Below are 11,053 nucleotides of genomic sequence, written 5' to 3' on the forward strand. Positions count from 1 at the left end.
AGGGCATTGAAGCATAAGAGTTGGAGCAATGTTTCCTACACAAGCATAATTCAGTGTCAAATTTGTGTAAGTTAACACAGTTTGATCTGTTCAGATTCGTTCACTGAAATTAAATTGCCAAAAAGGGTAGCCTTTCTGAAATTGTCAATTGGTCTTTTCAAGCAATTTTAACGACGTAAAGAAAACGATTAGTTTTCACTGTTGTGAAAGTTCTAGGTGACCTTTCGGTGTTTTTCTGCACAATTTGAATTTCTGAGGTGGTGACCATCATAATGCCATACCCGAACCGATTTTTTTTTAAAAACAAACAATTGGGTTTCCAAGAGAAAGGACTGTGAATTATTAAACAAAAACAGTCACTGTTGTAGTGTTAACCATTGTTTATTAACATCAAGACAATTTACGCCCAAGGGCCAAGACTAAAGCAAAAAAAGCTCAACATTCCTCACAAAAACTCAGCTGGTAATAACGACCTTTAAACTGATCAAAATAAAATAAGATTTATAAATAACTCAGACAAAAATATTAGCATCTAATTACATACAAGGCATCACTTTGTTTTTACTGACTGAAAACTACCCTCGATACGTCAAAAAAATGCAAATTAACTTACCTTGGAGTGGCTTTTACATGCTTACAAAGTTCACACGCCGGCTCCACTGCACGTCAACTCCAAAAGCCAACAAAAAGTAGTGCTGCTTGGTGAAGTTTTTCACAAATCCAAGATATTGTAAGGCTGTTGTGCATGCATTCGGAATTTATGAATGAAACAATGTATTTTCATAGTAAAGGATTCCAGGGATTTAGTTTGAGAACATTACAATGTAATTATGGTAAGGTGAGAGAAAAAAATCGGACAGATAGTCCGACAGTATTAATTAAGAGCGCGAATAAACACATTCACAAAACGACTTTTTATTTTTTAAAGATCTTTTTCTTCAGTCATTCTTTGATTACTACAAATGTTATTTTGTCCTTTGTCTGTTATATTAATGATAATCAAGCTGGTTGATTCAAGGGTCCTTCGATAAAATTTTTCTATTTAAAATTTATAGAAAGCGAATTGCTCATTTCAGGTACGGCACACTAACCGCCGATCGAAACGTTTTGAACGTTCTGAACGTTATAAACGATAGAGACGTTGTAAATGTTCTGAACAATACGAACGCTGCAAACTAAACGCTCATTTTTGAACGTTTTGGACGCTACGAACGATAACAGCTGTTGAACCAAATGAACGTTCTGAACGCTGAAAACAGTGTAAACAACTTGCGAAGTCAGCCATGCGTGGTTCAAAATGGAACGCAGCCTGTCGAAAATTCGGCGAGCCATGTAATACTTTTTCGTTGTTTTTCACTAACCCAAAGGAAAAAGGGACAAAAAAACAGCAAAATGGTTAGCTGAAATAATAAAGAATCTGTTCATGTAATTATTTTCACGAAGCATAAATCAAGGACAGAATTAAAACGCGTTTAAGTGGAAAATTATAATTTTTAGGCGATTGAGTACCAACATCATGCGCATGGCCAAAACAGCTTTTCCGCCGACTCGTCACATCCTTTCGAATCGAAGTTGCGAGAACTTGAACGTGCTAAAATAAGACCTTTGGTAATCAACCAATCCTATATGCACGTTTGGGATTTTTGATTGACAGTCTGAACTGTTCAGCCTGGTCTTCAGTAAAATTACACAGAGGATAAACGTACGACTCGTTTGAAACGATCGATACGCAGCACAACAGTTAAATGTTTGGAACGCTTGTTTCACACTATTCAAACGCTTTTTTCCGAACGTTTCAAACGATAAATGCCATAAACCCAGTGCACGATACGCACGAAGGAAACGATATGTAAACGAAAAAATTTCATGTCTACGACCTCGCGCCGATGAACTAAAACATGTAACGCTGAATTTGTTATTGCCATCCTTCCATTATCAAAGACTGCAAAGAGAAAGCAAACGGAATAGTGAGAACAGTTAATGTGCATTTCAGAAACGTAAAAGTCAGGGTGATATTATTGTCTACAGCAATATTAAGTATAATTTTTGCGGCGACGTCACTTCCGAATTTGCACATTTTTGCGCAAGTGCATTTTCTTATTTTTATTTGTAACGCGATAAAGGAGTTTTTCTTGTGATTTGCTTGTATAAAAGTTGACGCACATAAAATTTAGTTTTTATTTTTATCTTCGATATTTTTCTACAATTTCCATGTTTCGTGTTTTAAGACATTGTTTAGCGTTACATCAGGTTTGTGACGGTCGTGCCAGGCAATAGCGTGCGAACAGCCTTAAGCCATGTTAAATTTTCCTCCATTAATTTTTATCCCAACAATAAAAGTCATCATCAAAGTGGATTGTCTTAAGATACAATTTATAGGTTGCGCTATCTTTTATCTATCAGCAGTAAATTATCCCTTTATTATACCTTATATATCCTTAACTAAGCAATTGTAATATATACAGGTCATCTACATACAGTACTCAACCTGGTCATAATTTATCTCTTACAACAAAGTGCTATCTGTGCTTTAACGAACTCAGAGTATCGTGCCCACACTGCTCCATTATTTGCCAATTCAAGATTTAAGTTAAAAATTGATTCATGCGTCAGCGTGCTTCATCGAGGTATGAAGCAAGCAGGAAGCTTGGAGAGCACGAAAGATGCGTAAGAGTTCCTAGCTTCTTGAGTGCTCTCCAAACTTCCCAAGTGCTTCATATCTCGATGAATGCACAGCTGACTCATGAATCAATTGTTTTATAACATTTTCAACGCGGTAGTTAAACCCGTTGATTCTAGGTTGACCAGAGGTTTACCAAGCATTCACCCAATGTGCAAAGTGATAAATAAGAAACCGCATGTTCAGTAAAAATACAAAACTTACAGGGTAAAAAAAGCGACACCCCTTTGGTTTCAAATAGTTAAAGTTTGTAATTATCGAACAAAATACACTGGTTGCCAATTCAATTAAAATTTTCCAAAAAGCAAACTTGAAAATTTGATCCTCGCGAGGACATGTGTTTGTTTACGCAAGATTTATGCAGTTGTCACGTTTCATCAATGAAAATATAGAAAGAAAACAGACAGCTAAAGCTTTCCTAAATGAAAATTTATTCAGAAAAATCTTTTTTCTAAGAGGTATAGGCGTACAACTTTTAATCCAAGATGATAAACGCGCGACCGATTTGAAGGAACTGCAAGTCCAGTTTGAACTAAAGGTTATCGAACCCGCATGCAGAGCACTGTTTTCAAAAATTTCGCAAAAAAAAAAACTGTTAGGAATACGAAGAATCGGTCAATTTGAAAAGTATTTAAGCTCAAGTACAAATTCACAACCAAACCTGTAATTTCTTGAGAATTGGATTCCCACAATTGCAAGTACTCGAACATTACCAAGAATGATCTGCGTGAGATGTCCGCTTGCTCGTCGGCTGGATAAAACGACAATTTATCCTTGAAGCACAATTTCTCTGCCATTTATTATTGGATTTCCGCTGTTGAAACTGTCGAGTATTCCTTAGCAGTTTTTCTTTCAGTTTATCGTTTCGAAAAGGTGTGTTTTCCCTCTGAGAAAGCAAAATTGGCGTCTGAAAATTAATAGTTGTGCGAGACATGATGACATGGGCCTTGCTTGTTCTTTTTTCCTTTTCTTTAGGTTTTTTTCGGAAGTTAAAAACTCCAATCCCAAAGAAAAACTAGGCAGATCTTCTTCATCAGCTGGTTCGCTTGTTCCCATCTGTAGTTAAACTTTTTGCTGAAGTTTTTCCCCGTTTTTGAATGCAAAATGCCGAAGTCACTCGCGGAGAAATTTCTCTTTTTGAGAGATTTGTTTGCTGAAGTCATCAGCGTGCACAATGGGAATATGAAGCACGCTCCCGCAATTGAATTTGATTACACGAATTTACTAGCTATGTTATAAATATATTTGGTATTCCTAAGTAAGATGTTGCTACTTTTATGTTCTGCTATTATCATCATATGCTACCCTCTTCTTTCATAATCTATTTGTAACTGGTGACCAGGTACACACATATGCCACTCGATTTGTAAAAAACTTTTGTCTAACGAATATTAAACAGTCTACTTCGTTATACTTGGGCCAAAAGTTTGGAATTCCCTTCCATGTCAATCTCCACCACTTTTTGCTAATTCAATTTCTCGTAACTTTGAAATTTATTTTATCCTTCTGCCCCCTAGTCCGAAATTATACTAATCAATGACCAAATCATTGGGGGCCTCCTTGTGGAAGTCTTTGGCTTTCTGAGGTCTCCTCACTACTCACTGTTTTTTGGAATGTTCTATATTATTTATTTTATTTATAGTTCTTGTTCAACTCACATTGTAACTACTGTAATCTTAGATATGAGGTGGTGGTGTAAATGATAAAAACAATAATTGCCTTGTGATGTTTTTTTTTAGCTACTATAATCTTCATCAGTGTTGTCTTAAGAACGTAAATTTATTTGAGACAACCAGCAAGGCAACTAAACAAAACAGTAATTCAAAATCCATATTACCACTAAAGACAATATGGGTTTTTTTGAAAGTCCACTTCATGTATAGCCCTGTAAATTTTAAAAAATGTAACCTTAAAATAAAAAAGTCAACCACTGAAGTTTGAGTGAAAATAACTTTTTAGTTAGCTTCCTTTATGCTGCTGAATTAGCACAGCTTCATGTTTTGCACAATGGTTTGTAAAAATTGCAAATAGCTGCACAATGACTACATCATCTATATTACCCAGTAAAGAAATAAGCACCTTGTGCTTGATGAAGGGGAATTTTTGAAGGCGATGAATGGCGTGTTCAATGAAGATGCAAAGATTTGGCACTTCCTTTGTTTCTTTTTTACCTCTGACTATGTTAATTGGGTTCTTCCAGAAAAAATTCACCACACCCCCCCCCCCCCCCGCGATGGATGGCCTACTTGTTGGACCCCCCCCCCCCCCTTCAAATGGACATCAGACGTTCGCCTACCCCACGCCTGTGATACAAAATTGAGTGCACCATTTGGAATAATAGACACCAAAACGTTTGCAGTGTAACTGTGCTTGTAATCAGACCATGTGGGTGCCTTGAGTGCAGTCAATGATGTATCGTACTTTTGAGTACCCTTGTTTTCTAAATTTCATAGGTAGTATCTTTTTAATAACATAAATTGATGGATTATATACCCTACATCTCAACTGATTTGCAAGGACTGTGTAATGGAAACACCAAACCTTTGAGTCAGGCCTGCATTAGTTGACCCTAGGCGAAGTTTCATCATTGTCAACAAGAACTCATCTTTTTGTGAAAGACCTCGTTTTGGACCAACTTTCTTTGGAGATTTTTTGAAATTCTTCCCTTTCGAGATAATTTTGAGGGACTGCTCCAATACCTGACTTTTTGACCTTTTGTCACTACAGAAAAGAGAGCATGAATGCTGGGATGCCTGTCAAATGGTTAATATTCTTGTCAGATTTTATGTCTACATGACTTAGAAAACGCTTTTCGCTTTCTTTTAGCCTCTTTTGACAGTGTTGTAGCTTTTGAGTTAGTTAATACACCTCAATTTGTCATTTCATAATTGTCTCATCCTTTTCTTTGCTTTCCTTCATACATGCTTCATTCACGCAGTAATTGGGGTCCTCCATTTCTGCCCATCCATAACATTATCCATGGTCGTGTGTTATGTGAGGTGGCCTCCTAGAGCTCTGATTATTGTCTGGATAGAATTTGTTCCCAACATTACACGCAGCTAAATCCACCTCTTTTCTCGACCCAGCATTCAAAGTAGTTTCTGTCATAGCACCTACATACCCTCTGTTCACAATTTGCGTGTGGTCTCTAAAACCTTTTGCACGCTTTGTAGGTTCGCCTGACCTCGCTGAGGGTAATTTTCTCGTGGGTTTTACTGGAGTTCTGTACCCCAAGTTTAGTTCTTGGTCAGGATTATCATCGGTTGGTTTACCAGACACAAAATGTGCGCTACATACTTTTGACAATTTCTTCTGCAGCCAGAGTTTACCGTTTTCATTCTGCCTGTAAACAGCCTTGGTCCATTGGATACATGCCTTTTTGTTCTTAAGTTCTGTCGGGATGGCAAGCAGCCAGAATGAAGGTTCACAATCACATGCAATTTTGCCAAGAATACACTTGTGGATTTTATATATTGATGACCATTTGTTCAGATGCCTGCTACTGTTTGGACAACCTATCACTGGCATGGGAATGGTGCCCAAATCCCATATCAGGAAACGCAAAATTTACTGACCGGACAGCTGATTTCACTCAAGTGAGAAATTCAATGTGTTGGTTCTTCTTCGTGCTCACTTTTTGTCACACGGTGCATTGCAATCCAACTAGAAACGTAAAACTCTTGATGTAGTATATCAAACACAAGACACTGTTTTATCACGTCAAACACCGAGAAGAGAGTTTAAACTACAACAAGTAGTGGAGTATTTTTGACAAACTTCGAGGTTTTTGATATTGTGATGAAATACTGTGATTGGTGTTTGATATAACTTCTCAAACAAACTGATTTTGAAGGGGAAATTAGGGATGCAAAAACGAGGAGTTTTCATTAGATATCCAAACACATGGTGGATGATTCCTTTGTCTTTGTCCTTGAATTATTAATGAGTTTGAGAAGCTTGTATAATTATTACTGTTGGTAGCATGCCACTGATCACTAATATTACAGCGAAGTAAATAAACATAAATACAGTCAATTCTCGCCTTGTGGACACCCCGCTATTACGGATACTTGCTATTATGGACAAAATCCAGATCCCCAGCGAAAGCTATAGGGGTTTCACTGAAACTGACTATCGCTATAACGAAATTATGGACACTTTCATGGTACAAACATAACACATTTGTTATTTTGACTCAATAAAGCAGACAATAATACAAATAATAATAATAATAATAATAATAATAGTAATAATATTGATTTGTATTGCGCAAATATCAATCCAAGAAATTTTCCTCTGCGCATTCCATTGACTCAACAATATTTTGATAGATTGAGCATGATAATTGTTTTATTATTCAAGGCATTAATAACAAAGCACAAGTTTATAGCAGAAAAGCTGTAGACAACATTTGTAAAAAGAAAGGAAACTTCCAACATTTCACCGTCTTTAAAAAGCCTAGTACATATTCCAATATACAAATCGTCTAATTTACAAATCATTACTATGAACTTCGCATGTAACATAAATTGCAGTCTGATGTTCGTCTTTTCTCAAAACACACTTCAAAAGATTTCTGGAATGTTTATTTTATTTTACAACAGACTCTGCGTTTTCACTTCAGCTTATGCCTTTTCCTTCCAGACTCTTTAGGAGAGACCAAGCCCTCACCTCCATTCCCAATGACTGCTCAGAAGATTCGCTACTGTTGATAAGCTTGTCAAGTCGGCTACATGGTTCATTTTTTGGCTGCACGTTCAACACAACAAATAATTATAACTTTTCAGGGTGACTTTGTGGAAAATCAGTTTGAGCGACCGGCCCACTCGACGAATTACTCAATTTTGATGGAAGTTCTGCAATGCTCTCAATTTCATTCAAGGGTATCTGCAAAAACAAGAGTTGACTGTATAAAGATGCTCGAGACAAAATATGGATATATACACTAACCCTTTTATGCTTAAAGAATGTATTGAGGGAGAGACATCCAAGACCCATATTTAACAATTATCCAGCGAAATCGTGCAGAATATCACCTGATACTTAACCAATGAGACTGTAGGCCGAGTTGACTAAAATCAGGCGATGCTTGCTGCTGGCGTTGCTGTTTAAGCTGCAACAGCTGTGCTGGTATGTCTTCTTGACCAGAAACAAACGAGAAAATGATGTTTGACATTTGTTGGAACTGCTTTAGTGAGGGTTTGCTGTTGTAGGAGTTGATCCTAGTATCGCTTCTGTGGCCAGTGACTGCTCTTATTTGGCGGGGTTTCAATGTTGTCTTTACCGAGAACCGTCACTGTTGTGGCTGTAATGCAGTGGTTTGTCAAATGAGGAATGATACCAGGCTTGGAAGTCATCTTCTTCATAATTTCTGCAAGGGCTCACTCACCTATTGGAGAGTTGCAAAACCATATGGGGTCAAGTTCTTGATTGAACTTTCCTGCATTAAGCGCATGAGGCTTTTGGTAGAAGAAATTTGCATTAGGGTGCCAATGAAGAAGATAACTTTTTACAGTCTGCACAGGGCGTCTTGGTGAACCAGGAAGCTCAAACATTTTCGTGTTTGACTCATCTTCATCATCTTGGATTACGCCTTGGTGATTTTTCATGCTTGGCAAGGCACCAGCTTTGCTGTGGTTGACTTTATAATAGTGGTAACCATTTGGGGTTGTTTGCCAAGCAAGAAAAGCTGAAGCACCACCATTGCCACTGCCAGAAGTTAGCCAACAGTTTCACCTTCAGCAGCATTTTCATCAGGTTCATCTCCTTCGTCACTTTTCTTCGGTTTTTGCGACCTTGTTTGCTGAAATGTAAAGAAATCGGAAATGAGACAAGAAAGTCCGCAAGGATTCCAATACTTCACTGGTTTATTTCCTTGACTTGGTTTTCTCAACGCGCACTAAATTGGTTCCTTTCCAATTGATAGATCTCTCACACACGTGACTTGTCAAAGGCTATATTGATTTTGTCTACTTAACTAATGCTTTCTTATCTTATCTGCAATTGTAAACATCAATCATCCAAACTAGGCATATAATCTAAACAACACACAACACCCTCCTCCGATGAGCGGAAAAATGCAATAAGCATGCGCAAACTCTGCGTGAGCGCTGGGCACCAAAAGTTTCAAAAATGGCAGCATTTTTTTTTAATTGAGAATACACACCGATACACAAGAAAACGAAATTGCAAGCACTACTACAAAAAATATACAAGGTATCATCTACTCGATCATTTACATATTCATTATATAATAATAATATTACGAAAGTGTTACATGCTAAGACCTTCCAATGAATATTTCTGATTAAGTACATCTTCTGTACTCGGTCATGTTCTGCACCCAGAAAACAGTATTGTTCAGCCAAGGAAGATCCACTACCCCGTTGCATTTGGTACACCATTTCCACGTTCTCGTGGCTACTCCTAAAGACAAACGTGTTTTCACTTCCAGAAAGATGGCCATTTTCTGCACGAAATATTAGGAACTTGTCCTATAGCATCAAAAGAATGTCGCAAAGGATTAATGCTCTCCACAACTTTTTGTTTGACATTCTGTAGCTTCTTCTAATCTGCGTAACCCTGAGCTTTCTCGTACACGTCTTTAACATCTTTGGTGTCATAAAGGGTAGCCTTTAAAGACTCATACACATTGAGAAGGTTTTGCAGAGCTGTTTTCTTTAAAGAATTTGTTCACTTCACTTGAAACGTCGATACTTGGTTTGATGGCCGTGCATTTGTGGGTTCCATAGTGGTAAACTAGTACATGGCTGGCACCGTCGGGAAACTCCCAAATCTTTCTCGCAAAACACGCTATTGGTTTCGCGCTATATCCACGGCAAGAGCAAACCGCTTCAGGAGGAAGCTTTTTGAACTGTACGTTGTTCTTGTGCCCCTAAGTCTTTAAATAGGGACAAACCAAGTTAACGCATTCGTACGTCCTGCCACACTCAGCTACTCGGCGTGTTCCATACAGATTCTTTCTCCTTGAAAACTTCCATCCGCCCAAGGGCCTTCCGTCCGCCAAACTTTGCATCATTGCATCCTTTTTGAACAGGAGCTTATATACAAACAGTCCGTCAATGTCGTAAGAAAGCGCTTCCACCTCATTCACTTTACAGTTTTTTCATATTTCTGGTCCAAGCTTTCTGTTTGACCTGCAATATTTGACATAGACAAAGAAATGTTAATTCCCACTTAAACATATAACGTAGTTGCTGTTTACGAGACGTCGAAATTTCTAGAGATTTTCTTGACTTGTTGCCCCCAACCCTACCCTAACACTAATAATAATAATAATAATTAATAATAATAATAGTAACATTTTCATACACGCACAATATTTGAAAGTTTAATGATTCAACAATCAATAGCCTCAAGATGACTTCAGGTCTAAAACGTTTGGTTTTTACTTTTAAAATGTTTTTTTAGCCTTGTAAATATCAACATAATATATAGATTTTGCCAAGCCTAAAAGCGGAGCTCCATTTTGGCCTGGCTTGAACCTGCGATCCAGTTGGAAACCAGTAGCTGGTCAGCGGTCAACTTAAAAAAAACAGTTGACCTCAATGAGCTCTCAACTTGAGCCCACGATGTGGTCACCTGATACTGGTCAGCGGATACCTTGTTTTGACAGGTGTCAATTGACCACAACATGGATGTCCAATATCAAACACGTCTGCTGTAAACTGGGTGGTCAGCTGGAGTATGGCTGCCATGTTGGATTATCATTATCATTAGGATATTATTAATTATTGTGCTACATCATCATCATCATCGTGCAGTCGTGCCCACGAGCAATACCGCTGCCATGAATCCCGTGAGAAAAGCAGTTGACGGGTTTCCATGAGTATGGAGCTCCACTTGCCAGCCCTTCGAGCCGCCGGAGGCCTGCTATAATAATAATAATAATAATGATAGTAATCCAAGAATGTAAATGAGTGAGATAAGTATTTTGTTACTCAAATCTGAATAAGAAAATCGATCACACTCTTCAGCCAGTGATTAGAAGACACAAAATCAGTGAAGACCTTAACCACCTCTAACTAACCAACAATGCGTGGTATATGATCATCAATGTGATCGGTACGATGCAGAGTGTCGGTCATACTAGCTGGCACTTGTAAACGTATCGATGAACCCCATTTTTCAGGAAGCATTTAAAGAAGGACCACGGAATTAAAACTGTTGGCGACCTTACAAGTACCTTTTCCGACCTGAAGAAATGAAACGGAAAACTAGACTGTCTAATTTATGGGATGAAAATTTGATTTATCAACGAAGTTGATAATGTAATATTACCACCGTAGAGAGATTGAAAAGCTGGCGTTTCGAGCGTTAGCCCTTCGTCAGAGCGAATCAAGGAATTGTGGG

At 37.9% G+C, this 11,053-nt stretch overlaps 1 pseudogene; it reads right to left on the reverse strand.

The window, feature by feature from the left end:
* Positions 1 to 4,673: 4,673 nt before the first annotated feature.
* Positions 4,674 to 10,398, reverse strand: LOC146489293 (uncharacterized; annotated as a pseudogene).
* Between the last annotated feature and the right edge of the window lie 655 nt (positions 10,399 to 11,053).

This window comes from Pavona decussata, unplaced genomic scaffold (assembly GCF_977016875.1).
Source record: "Pavona decussata unplaced genomic scaffold, jaPavDecu1.1 SCAFFOLD_6, whole genome shotgun sequence".
In the NCBI taxonomy this organism is placed as follows: Eukaryota; Metazoa; Cnidaria; class Anthozoa; order Scleractinia; family Agariciidae; genus Pavona; species Pavona decussata.